This window comes from Octodon degus, unplaced genomic scaffold (assembly GCF_000260255.1).
Source record: "Octodon degus isolate 3935 unplaced genomic scaffold, OctDeg1.0 scaffold00224, whole genome shotgun sequence".
NCBI classification, from domain to species: domain Eukaryota; kingdom Metazoa; phylum Chordata; class Mammalia; order Rodentia; family Octodontidae; genus Octodon; species Octodon degus.
The window spans coordinates 322493-338519 of NW_004524800.1; the positions used below are offsets into that span (position 1 = coordinate 322493).

The 16027-nt window shown below is 37.1% G+C and overlaps 1 pseudogene; it reads left to right on the plus strand.

Annotated features, from left to right (window-relative positions):
• The first annotated feature begins 6901 nt into the window (after positions 1-6901).
• LOC101565999 lies at positions 6902-8731 on the plus strand (annotated as a pseudogene).
• The last annotated feature ends 7296 nt before the right edge of the window (positions 8732-16027 follow it).

Genomic DNA, 16027 nt, shown 5'->3' on the forward strand with positions numbered 1-16027 from the left:
AGGGTGACTGCAAAGATAAGGAGGGAAAGGAAGAATTCTAATGAATATGTGATATATATGATCACATTTAATCCAGATAAACTACTATGGAGAGTCATATGTTACAGAGGAAACATGAAAATTCAGAAAGTTGGTAATACACTTAAGAACCCCATATTTTTTTTGGCAGAACCAGGGAATTGAACTCAGGCCCTTGAGCTAGCCAGGGAAGTGCTTATTCCACTGTGCCATCTCCCTGGCCCCATGAACCCCATGTTAATAACAAATAGAATTTACACTCCAAGCATATTACAGTATCAAACCTGTGCAGGTGTTCTCATACATATATGTGTTCCCTTAACATTTCAGAATGCTTCCAAGGACACTAGGCCCTCTTGAGGAATCGGAGATAAAACTAAAAGCTATACAGACCAATAGCTGAGGTTGCATTCATACCAGCCTCCTTTGTAGCACAGTTTAAAATAGTAGCTGGCATTGAGTTATATAGCCCTCCTGGCTCAGTCAACTACTATCAAAGTGATCTGGTTCAAGGTACAAAATTGTGGCTTTAGGATACACATGACTTATGAAATCTCTTCTGGTTACTTTCTGCATCTAGTGTTTGAAAGAAGCATTCAGGATATGTTACACTGGTGAGTGTACACATGGCACCTCTTTAGGACAGTTTGGTATTTGCTGGTATTGGCCAAGCTGCTTCTATATCTTAAATATTCTGTGATATGTTTCTTACTACTATAACATAATTCCATAGACTTAGTAAGTTATATAAAACAAATACTTATATATCTCAAAGTTATGGGGGCCGTGATATTCTATATCAAGTGGCTACATCTGGCAAGCTCTTCTTTGCTGCATCACCAAAGACATCACATTGTAAAGAAGCACATAAACATGTAAGAATGAGAACAAAAGAGCACTAAAATCACTTAGATAACAAGTCTATTCTAACAATAACACACCCTTAATTGTATTAATAGATTAATATAACAACATTAATCCATTCATGAGGGTAGGGCTCATAGGACATAGATACCTCTTGATAGGCCTCACCCCAGAGCTATTGAATTGAAGACTACGTTTCTAGCACATAAACTTTGAGAGATACAATTGAAGCACAACAATGTCCCTGAAGATCTGGCTTCAGTGTAATTCTTCCAGGCAATAAATATTTTTCATGTATTTTCTTTTCTTTTTTTCTTTTTTTTTTTTTTTTGCTTTTCTCTTGAAAACACAATCTTTATGAGAGTACAGCTCTTGTCTTGGTTATTGTGATAGTGGCAACTCCTAGAAAAGGTGCTTTGCATAGAGAAAGTCAGTAAGTGCTCCTTAAACAAAAACTGAGGACCCTCAAAGACTTTCTTCCGTTTCACTGCTTGGCTCAATTTCTTATTCATTGCATGGATTATTTCTTCTTCTCTACTTCTTTACCGTTAAACTTCCAAACTATTCATGTAGCCTTTCATTATCAGTAAACTCTGTTGTCTCCCACTTTTCAGAAAAAATGGAAGCAACTAGACAGGAATTTTTCGAGTTTTCATTTCTAAACTCATAAACTTGTTTCTGCTTTCACATTTTCCTATATCTCTGTGGTTACAGTAAAATTGTCCCACTTACTGTGATGAAGTTCATGGCATACTACCCTAAAATATGATTATCTTGACTAATCCAAGCTGAGGGCATTTGTGAAGTGGCAAGTACAGAGAGGATTTTCTTTTACTTTTTTAAAAATTAATTTTATTGAGAAACAAATATCAATGAGACAGTTTCAAAACAGGTTAGTAGTGTAGTCACAGTAGTTAATACATTGCATATTGTTGTCTTCATAGTAGTTATTCAGAGGACAAGATGCAGACATGATATCTTGTCTAAGCACTATTAGTGCAAACCTTTCTTCTCATTGAACTAAGAGAAAGTAGCTGTATATCTATCATAACTATCTCGTGTATACACAAATATATATTTTTTATTGGATTTTGATGAATTCAAGTAAAAAAAAGCAAAGAGAAAATGAAACAGTAGTTACAGAACCTAAAAAAATGAAGATACAGGTGCACTGATAGAAATGTAAATGAACACTGCTTTATGTATTTCTATTTACTAACCTTAGTTTATAATCTTTTTTATTTTATCACATTTACCACAAATCTTCATTCTTTGTTAACTTTAGTATAAAAATACTTAGTTTTAACTGCCTTTGAGTCTTTCTGTATGAAGGCTCTCATTTCATGTAAAGTTTGTTATGCACATATGTATGCTTTTTACTTGTTAATCCTTTGGTTTTGTTATCGTATGGGAAAAGCCAAGAATTTAGAAAGATAGAAGGAGAAAGTATTTTTCTGCTCCTACAGAATGGCTAAACCTCACAGTCTGTGTTAGTTGATACATTGTGTCAACTTGGCTGAATCAGCTCTGGCAGATCTCAGCATGGGAGCTGGGTGAGCAGGGCCCAGGAATTGAGAAAGGCAGGAAGCCGCCCTGCCTGGCTTCCAGCTGCCCTGCCCTGCTTCGGTGGAGAAGTCTCGTCTCAGGAGGAGCTTGACCTTGGCAGCCACGCCACTTTGGAGGAGTGCTGGAGTGCTGGTCTTCGCAGTCAGCGCAGAAAGGAGAGGCTTGATGGACTCTGAAGCTGCTCCTCCTCCTCTGCTCTTCATTGTTTTCTGCTGCATGAACTGCTCTCCTTTGCCTTGGAGCCAGTGGAATATGGACTGAACCCTCCAGTAACTGTAAGCTAAATAAAGCTTTCTTTCCTTCATTTTGAGTGTAGGGTATTTGTCCCAGAAATGAGTAAAAAGTAACTAAGACACAGTCTAAGGTCAAGTTTTCTGTTTATGCGTCATTTGACATCACTTCTTGTCATTTAAGGGATTTACATATTAGTTAAAATGCAACTTCTGGAAAACAATGTAGAAACAGAGTGGCTTGCTACAGTATATTTGTTTCTCACTTGGATCACTTGTCTCATGGGCAACATGAGGTGGGAGCAGGAATTGTTTTGCCTATTCAAGCTAATAGAGACTCTTCAACATGAAGGTATTTGTCAGTGTTACTCTGAATATAGATATACATTTACAAGATGATAGGAAGGAGAACAAGTACATAATATTTCTCAGTTCTAGGTTCTTAGGACCAGAACCTAGAAAAAAAAGACTATTTACAGCCCCACAGGAAACTGGGAAGTGCAACCTCTTGCATGGTCAGAAGGAAAGGAAATGGTGAATATTTAGTCTCTTTGTTTTTATCTAGTTTGAATGATGCTATGTTTTCACCCTCACTTTTTTTTTTTGGTATTTTAGAGAAGGGTCTACAGGATGTTCTGGGTCTTAGTACTAGATCAGACTCAGAAATCCGTTGGTTTACAGCCTCCCAAGAGCTGGGATTATAGGTGCATGCCACCATGCCCAGTTTCATTTGCCATTTCAGCATGCCCTGGGGGCAGGGCCTGCATGGCAGGCCTGGAGATTGAACTCCTAACCCCTGTGCCTACTTGCAGGCTCTCTAATGCACTGAACTATTTGGCCAGCCCTTACCCTCATCTTTTAGACTGACTCATCCCCATGAAATTTTTAAAGCTTGCTTAATTTCTCCACACTTTTAAGACAAACAACAAAACCTTTACATCCAGTTCTGTAGTAGGCTAAGTGCCACAAACTGAGTTACTTAAGACAACAAAATGTTATTTGCTCACAGTTCTGAAGGGTAGAAGACTGAAATCAAGGTGCCTAGCTTTGTAGAATACTTTTAGTCCTCTTCCCAGTTTTTGGAGGTAGCCTTTGATGCTTTGCAATCTTTGCCATGCATTCATATCACTTTGATCCCTCCCTTTGTTTTCCTGTGCCTCTTTATCTGTGTCATCTGGTGTTTTCCTTTCTTTTAAAGATCCTGTTTATAATATCAAAGTTCTCTAGAGAGACAGAAGCAGTTAAGATATGTATATAGATAAATGAGTAGATAATTCATGTTGTTACAGTGGCTGAGAATCCTATGACAGATTGTAAGCTGGAGACTCAAGAATGCTGATAATGTGGCTCAGACCAAGTCAAAAAAACCCAGAACTAGGGAAGCCAGTGCATGTAACATTTAGTTCTAGGTTGAAAGACTCAAGTGCCAGAATCAGGCTGCTACTATAAATCTTGGACTTTCAGGCTGGTGATTTTGGAGTTTTAATGTACAAGACTGGAGATGAATATGTCCAAGCTTTGGGGTGGTATCATACAAGTTGATCTTCTGTATTCTCTGAGACCTTTAATAGATTGGATAGTACCTGCCCAGATAGGGTATATCTTCCCCTCATTTACTCGGATTCAAGTAATAACTTCCTTTGCAATCACCTTTGCAGACATAAACAAGATAATACTTTTTGAGGGTTTTATGTTTCTTTAATCTAGTCAGATTTACATATAAAACTATCACAGTGTAATATTGGACTATCTCATCTTCATCAATCAAATCTGCAAAGGTACTACTTCCAAATCAGGCCACATTATGATAATGGGAGTAAGGACTCATACTTCTTTTGGTGGACATGATTTAACCATAAACCTACCTAGTAATTGCTCTCTTTTGTTCTCCTCCTGTTAACAATTATATTTGCCGAGTGGGATATAAATACTTAATGTCTACTCTTTCATTCCTTAATGTATTTAATTAAGCTGTTATCATCCCTTTAAATCTGTTTTTACTAACTTCCTTGTACAACTTTTCATGGATAATTCTGTTTTTATTTTGCTAGCCATTGGATATTTCTGGCAACTTGCTTCCAACAATGTTTTTCCTTTGGTGGCGCTTCTCTACTGTTATCTTCTGCTCCTACAAAATCTTTCTCTTTGTTGCCTCCTCTTCTATCTCTTAAATTGTTTTTTTTTCTAGGCTTCCTTTTGCTCTACATAATGTCCCAGTCTCATCCATGTCAGTGACTTTAATGATTGTATAAATACGTATAATTTTGAAATTTCTATCTTCAGTCCCTTGATTTCTGAGTGTCATACTTACGTCTTCCCTAAAAGTTGAACTTGGCTGTCCCACAGGCAACTCAGAGATGAACTCATTTTCATTTTATACCTCATATCACTTACTTTTTGCTTTTCAAAAATGAATAGCAGTATCAACAGAATTGCTTACATTGGAAAGGTGGAAATTATTATGTTCCTATCCCTTTTGTCATCCAAAGTTTCTGAATTCCTATTGATTCTGCCTCTACTAGTTTCCTAGGTGGGGAGTATGGAGTGAAGTGTAATTCTTAAGACATATATAGTTTCTTTTGGAGGTAATGAAATACTTCTGAAATATGTAGCAATGATGGTTACACAGCCTAGCAAAAGTACTAAAATCATACTAAATTATTTATTTGAGAAATTTTTAGTATATAAACTCAACTCAAAAAGATACATTAAAAATTATTGTATTTCAAAAACACTAATACAAGGGCCAGGGACATGGCTCAGTAGAATAGGCGCTTCCCTGGCAAGCACAGGGGCCTGAGTTCAATCCCTAGTTCTGCCAAAAAAATAAAAAATAAAAAACACTAATACAGAAGATAGCATATGGTATTGCATATTTTTCTCTTCTACTGCTTTCACTGGCAAAAGAATATAGCTCTATTTAAGTGATTTCCTGATAATTTGTAACTAAGGTGGCCACTGTACTTCCTACTATGTTTTGTTCTCTGACTATTGGAGTGACTTACTTCATGCAAATAACAACTTTGCTCAGTTGTGATTACTTTTACATTCATCTTAATAAGGAGAAATATAGTTTCATAGGACCGGGGAGATGGCTCAGTGGAATAAGTGCTTCCCTGGCAAGCGCAAGGACCTGAGTTCAATCCCTGGTTCCACCAAAAAAAAAAAAAAAAAAGAAAAAAAGAAATTTAGTTTCATATTTATTACAGCTTTACCATGTGTCAAGCAATTTAAATTTTCGCTTAACTCTTACAAGAATTTAATGGGTAATGTACTGCTCTTTCTGTTTTCCAAATGAGGGAATATGCTCAGATAGGTTAAAATATCAAGCCGATGGAAACTGAGAGACAACTTATTTTGTATTCAAACCCAGGCCTTTCTGATTTCACAGTTTTCTTTCTCCCGCCTTTTGTCTCTTGCTCTTTTTCATCCCTTCTTCATCTCCTTTCTTATATTCCCTAACTCTTTATCTTCTAGATATTTAATACTGACACAAAAGGACAATAAATATAGCATGCTTAAAAATCATACTGCAGAAAGCACAAAGTACCACCAAGCAAGTTTAATCCTTTCCAAGAGTTTTCTGCTTGAAGAATGCTACTGTTAGAAGTTTCTAGTGATACCTTACGGTATCCATTTTTCATTCTCACCTCTAAAGTAGTATTCTATGGTATGGAAATAACTCAGTTTGTTTGATCATTTATCCATTTACAAAATCTAGGATGACTCAGTTTGTGGCCAATACAAATAAAGCTACTATCAATGTTCATGTACAAGTTCATAATTTTTTACTTCTCTGGGACAAATGGCCAAGAGAGCATTTTTTAAAAAATTTTTCAGTACAGGGGCTAAAGGCTCTACAGGTTCTTACTACATACATCAGACTCCTAGTGATTCTCCTGTTTTCAGCCTCCCAATTGCTGGGATTATAGGCTCGTGCAACCATGCCCAGTCTCAATTGTGATTTCAGCATGCCCCTGGGCAGGGCCAGCACTGTTTGCTGGCGATCAAACCCTGGAGGCTGCATCTCCCTAAACAGGCTCTTTAATCTGCTGAGCTATTTGGCCGGTCCTTAACCTATTTGGCTGGTCCTTTCAATTCTTAAGTCATATAGTGCTTACATTATTAGATTTTAAGAAGCTGCCAACATTTTCCAAAGCATCTCTCCATTTAAAATTTTCACAACTGGGGACTGACTGATGGGAGGAACTGGAGGCAGCAAGATGGTGCAGATTCAGGGCACAAGGAGGAAAGTCTGCTACTGCTATGATGGGGATGTTGGAAATTACTATTATTGAGAAGGCCATCCAGTTAAGCCTTGCTGAATCTGCATGACTCACAATCTGCTACTCTACTATACCCTCTACCAAAAGATGGAAATCTATCGCCCTTACAAGGCCAATGCTGAGGAGATGACTAAGTACCACAGTGAGTACTACATTAGGCTCTTGTACTCCATCTGTCCAGATAACATGTCCGAGTACAGCAAGCAGATGCAGAGATTCAGCGTTGGTGAGGACTGTCCAGTATTTTGAGTTCTATCCTGTTTGAGTTCTATCAGTTGTCTACTGGTGGCTCTGTAGCACATGCTGTGAAACTTAATAAGCAGCAGACAGACATCGCTTTGAATTGAGCTGGGGGCCTGCACCATGCAAAGAAGTCTGAGGCATCTGGCTTCTGTTATGTAAGTGCTATCATGTTGGCCATCCTGGAAGTGCTAAAGTACCACCAGAGAGTGCTGTATATTGACATTGATATTCACCATGATGATAGGATGGAAGAGCCCTTCTATACCACAGACTGGGTCATGACTGTGTCCTTTTATAAATATGGAGAGTACTTCCCAGGAACTGGGGACCTACAGGATATTGGGCTGGCGAAGACAAGTGTTATACTGTTAACTACCCACTTTGAGATGGGAATGATGATGAGTCCTATGAGGCATTTTCAAGCCAGTCATGTCCAAAGTAATGGAGATGTTCCAGCCTACTGTGGTGGTCTTACAGTGTGGTTCAGTTTCCCTCTGAGGATAAGCTGGGTTGCTTCAGTCTAACCATCAGAGGGCACACCAAGTGTGTAGAATATGTCAAAAGCTTCAACCTGCCTATGCTGATGCTGGGAGGAGGTGGTTATACCATTTGTAATGTTGCCTGGTTCTAGATTTATGAAACAGCTGTTGCCCTAGACATGGAGATCCCTAATGAACTCCCATACAATGACTACTTCGAATACTTTGAACCAGATTTCAAGCTTCACATCAGTCCTTCCAATATGAGTAATCAAACACTAATGAGTACCTGGAGAAGATCAAACAGCAGCTGTTGACATTGCCAATCCTACGAAAACCCCACTACTATTATGGACTACTGGACTATATTGGAATATTTTGCTGAATTCATGTACGTATAATATTTAAATGACAATTCAATACCATTCTGTGACAAAACTAAACAAAAAAGGGGATACAAATGAAGGACCATTTTGTATCTATGCAAAATAGGATGGATATACAGCTTTCTCTTAATTCAATAAATAGAAAGATTTCTTCTAATAGTGTTTGTGGACAAGATATCATTTCTGCATCTTGTACTATGAATAACAACTAATAAGAATAACCACTAACAATATGCAATGTATTAATTATTGAAGCTGTCTTACTAATTGATTTTGAAACTGTCTCATTGCTATTTCTCAACAAAATTATTTTTTAAAAAACCTGAGAATGCTGCCCCATGCACCTGGGATCCAAATGCAGGGAATTCCTGAGGATGCCATTCTCTAGGAAAGTGGTAATGAGGATAAAGCAGATCCTCACAAGTGTAATTTGTTCTTCTGACAAACACATTGCCTGTGAGGAAGAGTTCTCTGACTGAGATGAAGAGGGTGAAGGTGGCCTCAAGAAGTCTTCCAACTTCAAGAAAGCCAAAAGAGTCAAAACAGAAGAAGAGAAAGAGAAAGAATCAGAAGAGAAGAAAGAGGTGACAGAAGAAGAAGACACCAAGGAGGAGAAGACAGAAGCCAAAGGGGTCAAAGAGGAGGTCAAGTTGGCCTAAGCAGCCCTTTCCAGCTCAGGCTTCTTGCCATGTTCTCTACTTTTTTCCCCTCTCAGCCCTTAGATTTTATATTTTCTATTTCACTGTATATTTATACTAAATATATATTAAATATAAATGTTCCCAGGGACTGGAGAGGAGCCAGGACCCTTGAGCGCAGGGCAGCCATGCCAGGGGAACTTTTCTAGCAGCGATCATGCTCCCCACCCCTCCCCAAGTCTTAGTTTTAAGTCATAAAGGGTACAGATCTGCAAGGAAGTGATGCAGCTGTAACATGAAATCCTGACATGCTGAGAGCCTGTTTAGCGTTAAGTGTTTTGGAAGGGGTGGCTGCATCTTCAGTGCTCCCTGTTCTTTGGGCTCCTACACTAACATCTGCCATATTTATTTATTTATTTATTTTAATAATTTTATTGAGAAAGAAGTAGCAATGAGATAGTTTCAAAACAGGTTAATAGTACAGTTACAATAATTAATATATTGCATGTTGTTGTCTTTGTAGTAATTCCTAGATGCAGACATGATATCTTGTCTAAACACTATTAGGTCAAAAGCTTCTCATTGAACAAAGAGAAAGTAGCTGTATATTTATGCTATTTTGTATATACAGATATATATTTTTCCACTACAAAATGGTCCATTTATATCCCCTTTTTGTTTACTTTTGTCAGAGATGTGTATTCCATTGCCATTCATATATTGTAGGTGCATGAATTCAGCAGAGTGATCCAATATAGTCCAGTAGTCTATAATAGTAGTGGGTTATCCTCAATACTGGCAGTGTCAGAAGTTGTTGACTTGAGCTTTTTACAGCTCAGCATATTAATACATCTGCCTTTTTTAGATTTTTTTTCTCACATCTTCACATTGGCCCCAAATGAACTAAGCAGCTCACACTGCCCTGTCTTCCCCAGTTCTGTAGGTGGAGGTTGGTAGTCTAGCTTCCTTTTTTTGAGGTACTTTCATTTATTGAGGCTCTTTGTGATGAAATGGTACACTTCTATAAAAAATAAAATTTTCACAACCAATATAAATGATCCAGTTTTCCACATCCTCTCTGGTATTGGTCATTGTCATTTTGTTTTGTTTTGTTTTTCTTTCATTTCAGTCATTCTTTCAAGTGTACACTTCTATCAGATTTGGGTTTTAATTTGCATTTCTCTGAAGCTTAATTATGTTGGCCAGGGGCTGGTGAGATGGCTCAGTGGTCTAAAGCACCTACTTAGAACAAGCTTAGCAAAGCACAGGGACCACGCGGTTCAATCCCCCAGCACCACATGCCAGCCAGCCCCGCCCCCTGGTGGGCTAAGCTGGCCACACACACACACACACACACACACACACACACACACACACACACACACAAATAAATAAAATTAAAAAAAAATTATGTTGGCCATAATTTTATGTGCTTATTTGCCATCTGTATATCCTCCTGGAGAAATTATCTCTTCATGTCTTTAGTCTATTGGAATAATCCAGTTAACAAATGGGCTAAAGATATGATGGTACACATATATGAATGATACTAATCCATTAACAGATATGTTGTTATTTTTCATCTATATTAGTAGTCCATCATCAGATACTTCCAATTTTATTAGTATCATTTGTGGCAACAAAATCATCCTTAAACTTTTGAATTACTTTCTTTTTTGGTGGTGGTGGTGTTACTGAGCATGGAATCCTGGGCTTATACACTGAGCTACATTCCTAGCCCTTTTTATTTTTTAATTTGAGACAAGGCCTTTTTAAGTTTCCCAAACTTGGCCTGAAGTTGTGATCCACCTGCCACAGCCTCTCAGCATGCTGGGCTTACAGGAGTATACCACTGGTAGTAGCTTGATTGCTTTCCTGCTTTTTGAAAAAGCCCAATTGGACATATTCTTGTGAATATGTGTCAAGATTCTTTATTCTGTTGTGCTGATTTATGCATATATATTTCCTCCAGTATATTTTCTTGATTAGTTATATAGTGATATTTACTATTTAGGAAATATATGTTCCCATTGTATGCTTATTAGTAGTTAGCTATTCTAGTTCTTTTTCTATATAAATTTCAAAATACTCTTGTCTGTATCACGGAATTATCACTTTGGAACTTTAAAACAGGTCAAGTAAGCTTTGCTAAAAACTGTACTGCATCACTGTCCAGTTCATACTTGAACCCCTAATCCCCAGGGTGATTAAAGACCGTCTTTAAGAGATAATTGAAGTTAAATGAGGTCATAGACAGATCTTTCTCCCTATCCCCCTCCTTTCTCTCTCCCTCTTCCTGTCCCTCTCCCTCCCTCTCTTCTGCTTCTCTGTGAAGATGCAGTAAAATGATATCTATCTACATCCAAGAAGATAACCTTAACCAGACGCTAACCTTCTTGACACTGTCATCTTTGATATCTAGCCCTCAGTGCATAGTATTTTGTGAGGGTAGCTTGAAAGAACTCATAGATTGGTTTAAGGAGAATTATGTATTTACTGCATATCAACATTTGATGGTTTTCAGGATTGAATCATTTGCATGTTTTGTTATTTGTTGTACACCTAAAAATTTCCTTTCTAAGAAATTGTATTTGGCATTGTATTTTTAGCTTCAGTTTTTATGTCTTCATTGCAGTATATACCTAGAATCTTGGTGAAATCCTGTGTTAAGGATAGGTATCCTCAGGGGATTCTAAGGGAATTTTTTTCTACATATTCTTTGTAGAAAACTATTATGTCACCTGCAAATAGGGAAAGTTCTATTTCCTTCTTTATAATCTATATGTGTTTTATTTCCTTTTCTTTCCTTATTGCACTGTGTACAATTTCTAAGACTATACTGATATGGGTGCCTGCAGACATCAGTATTTTTTCCACTATATTCAGAGAAACTAATTTTACAATTTTTGCTTCCAGTTGAACTGTGTACCACTGTAACTTGGAATAAGACTACACTTGGAGATAAGTTCTTTAAATAGAAAATAAATTAAGAGTACTGTAATTTTTCTTGAAAAGATCTTTGACTTCTTTAGTTAGATGAATTCCAAGGTATTTTATTTTCCTCAGTGCTATTGTGAAAGGTATTGTTTCTATAATTTCCCTCTCAGTGTGTTTGTTGTCTGTGTAGAGGAATGCTATTGACTTTTGGGTACTGCCTTTGTATCCTGCTATGCTACTAAATTTGTGTACTAATTCTAGTAGCTTCTTGGTGGAGTTTTTTGGGTCTTCCAAGTAAAGTATCATGTCATGTGCAAATAATGATAATTTAACTTCTTCTTTGCCTATTCTTATTCCTTTTATTTCTTTCTCTGATGTATGATTCTGCAAGAAGATTCCTCATGTAGGCTTGCAGGACCAGAGGTGATTGTTCTCGGCAGCCTTCTGAGAGCGGGAGAGCTGGATGACCTTCTGAGAATGGGAGAGCTGGATGATCTTGTAGCTACTCAGCGTAAAAGATGCAAGCTGTGGAACAGGAAATCAAGGGGGCTATACCAGCAGAAGGTCTAGAGAACGGATGGCTCACCTCTGTGCTGGCACACAGTGAGCTAAGGCCATTGCAGATACCGGAGCACTTCCCAAATGGGAACCTTCCTCTCACCCTTCCCATCAGACCATCCACACTACAAGCCTATTGCATGGTATCATCCAAATTTGGGGTGCTGTCCAAATTTGCTGGCCTAAGCAGAAAAGTATAAAAATGAAGTATAAAGCCATATTAATATGCTGAGCTATTAAAGGCTCAAGTCAACAATTTCTGACATTGCCAGTCCTACCGAAAATGCACTACTATTATGGACTACTGGACTGTATTGGAATATTTTGCTGAATTCACGCTCCTACACTGGGTGAATGGAATACCTTTCTCTGACAAAACTCAACAAAATAAGGGGATACAAATGAAGGGCGATTTTGTATCTATATATTCAAAATAGGATAGATATACAGCTACTTTCTCTTAATTCACTGAATAGAAAGATTTGTTCTAACAATAGTGTTTGTGGATGGGATATCATGTTTGCATCTTGTGCTATGAATAACCACTAAGAAGACAACAATATGCAATGTATTAATTGTTGAAACTGTCCTTCAAATCAGTTTTGAAACTGTCTCATTGCTGTTTGTTTCTCAATAAAATTATTTATAAAAAGAAAATAAATTAAAATGAGGTCTTCAGGGTAGATCATAACCCAAGATAACTGAAATCCTTATAAAAAGAGGAATTTTGGACTGATAGGTATTAGTCATTTGCAGGTGGAGAGAGTTCTTAGAAGAAACCAATCCAGCTGAAACTTTGATTTCTATCTTTTGGGCTTCAGAAGTATAAATCACCAAGACTATGGTAGTTCTAACAAATTAATCCAAACTTTATGATTTAGAAAACTCAGTAGAAGAAGTAAAATATTTTGGTATCCATATTTTTATCTTTTCCATTGTTTGTCTTTCTACTTCATGTTCTAAGATTTCCTTTTATCCTTTCATTTCTGTTTAGAGAACTTACTTTAGCTATATTTTTAGAGCAGGTGTATTGGTGATAAAGTCACTTATATTTCCTTCATCTGAAAATGTATTGGTTCCTCTTTTTTCTTTGATGAGTTATCTTCAGTGAATATAGAATTCTTGGTTGACAGTTATTTTTTTCAACACTTGAAAAATGTGTGTTTTTTTTCTGGTCTTCATGGTTTCTGGTGAGTAATTCACTGCCTTGTGCCCTATAGGCAATGTCTCTTTTCTCTCACAACTTTTAAGACTTTTTTCTTTGTATTTTTAGAGGGCTGCTGACCATAATATATCTTTGTCTGGTTATCAGTGGGTTCCTGTTGTTTATAGTTTGCTCAGCTTCTCTACCTATAAATCTTTAGGATTGTCATTTGTCAAAATTCAACGGTTTAAGCTTTTTTTTTCTTGGAGTACTTTTTCAGACCCATTTTCTTTTTGCTTTCCTTCCAGAACTCCTATCACATGGCTGTTAGACATTTTATTTAAGTCTCATAGATCTCTGAGAGTTTGGTTCATTTCAAGTTGGTTTGTTTTATCTAATGTTCTCTTACTAAAAATTTGGATAAATTTTATTATTTTATCTTCCAAATCACTGATACTTTTGTCTTTGTGCTATTGAGTCTATCTATTGAGTTTTAAATTTTGATTATTGTGTTGTAATTCCAATTGATTTTTTGCTATATCCTCTATCTCTGTTACTTTCTGTATTTTCACTTCTACCTGTTGTGTTCATACTTCCTCTTTGAAACATTTTATGATTGACTTCCTCATGATATACTTTGGATAATTGTGACATTTTTGTCTTCTCTGTTTTCATGTCTGTTAGTTGCTCTTTATATTCTAGTTACATTTTTGATATATATATATATATATATATATATATATATACTTTTAAAATTGAAATCCAGTTATTTGAGATATTACTACAAAACTCTGGATCTCATTAAAACTTTTCATTTTAATTGATTGTCTCTGACATTTTAGTTGGTCTGTCTCTTGCTCTGGCAAAAGAAGTGAGGATATGGTCTTGGTATTAAGAGTTATGGTTAGAAATTCAAATTTCCTCCTGACATTTGAGGGGGATTGGGTAGGAAGTCTCCTAACAATTGGATAGGAATGTAAGCATTCCAATCATGGTTTCTCCCATGATTTCCACTGACAAAGTGAAAGACAAGTGGACTATGATTGTACCTATTTGACCTTCTCTGACCACTATGATAGAAGTGCTAAGTCATTTGCTACAGTTTGGTAAACATAGAAATCTAGGTTTCATGCTTGGTCATGATAACATTCATATAGGTGGGTGTTATGGTTTGTATTTAGGTGTACCCCAAAAGCCTCCTATAGTCACTGGGGCAGACTTCTAGAGGTTGTGATTAATTCATAATCTAATGCTGGGACTACGGGTGTGAGTGCTAAACCCACGCTAGGGCAGATAGACTGGGTGAAGTATAAAGAAGTAGGATTGCTGAGATAAGAAAGCGTTAATATAGAGATGTGCTAAATAACCTTCAGGGAATGTGGGACAAGGAAAAAGAAAACAGGACAGCAACAGCTGTGGGAGTAACCAAGAACACATGTAACTTAAGGACACCCTGTTTTTGTGTCCTTGCTCCCAGATGCCTGGCAGGTTCTCATGTATAGTATAGCTTGAAAATTAATCTTGGACATATATGATGGGATCTTGTTATGTTCACCTAAAATAACCTGAAAGCTAAGACTCAAGATATACAAAAATAAAGACTGAAGGCAGAGCAGCAGTCTTTTTGCTCGAGCCCTCACTTTGCTTTCATGCAGTGTCCATATGTCTTTGTTTGCGGCCGTCACCTGTGAATCTTTCCCAAGAGAGGAGAGGCTTGCCTTTGCTGCTGCTTCTGTTCCTGCCTTTTTGCTCTTGTTATTTTGCTGCTTTCCACCACCATGAACTGCTGCCCTCTGTCATGTGCCACTCTGCCTTGGAGCCAGTTGATTATGGACTGAAACCTATACAAACTGAGCTAGATAACATTTCCTTCCTTAATTCTGGGTGTCAAGTGTTTTGACCCAGCAATGAAAGAAAAGTAACTGAGACAGTGGGTTTGGGGCCACTGTATTTTCTATGGAAGAGGACTGAAATAAAGAAGTTACTACCTAAATTTTACTGTGAATTTTTTCCATAATTTTATTGAGAAACAAATAGCAATGAGACATTTTCAAATCAAACTGGTAGGACAGTTCCAATAATTAACACATTATACATTCTCTTCCTAGTGGTTATTTGCTGTACAAGATGCGGACATGATAACCTGTTTACAAACACTATTAGAACAAACACCTCTATTCATTAAGAGAATGTAATTATATATCTATCCTAACCATTTTGAATACACAGATACAAAATGGACATTCATCTGGATCCCTTTTTTGTTTAGCCCCGTCATTTGAATATTATAGGTGTGTTAATCAGCAAAATATTCTAAGAGTCCAGTAGTCCATAATAGTATTGGGTCTTACGCTTCACTGGCAATGTCAGAAATTGTTAACCTAAGTCTCCTACAGCTCAACATAACAGCCTGGCTTTACTTCTTATAATTCGTTTTTATACTTTTCTGCTGCATGGTTAAGACAAAGATAAAGCAAGACCTATGCAACAAGAGTTGGAGTTTTTGATCTGATAAGGTCAGTGAAAATCCCTCAGGATTTATCCTGAGATTCTGTACCTCAGATTGTAGATCTTTCATCAGTGTCAGCCATGTGGATGAGTCACGGCCATTGCTTGACCAATGTGCTCTCTGTGAAAGCCTGAGAGAATGTTTTTTCTCCATGTGACTCTCCTTAGGC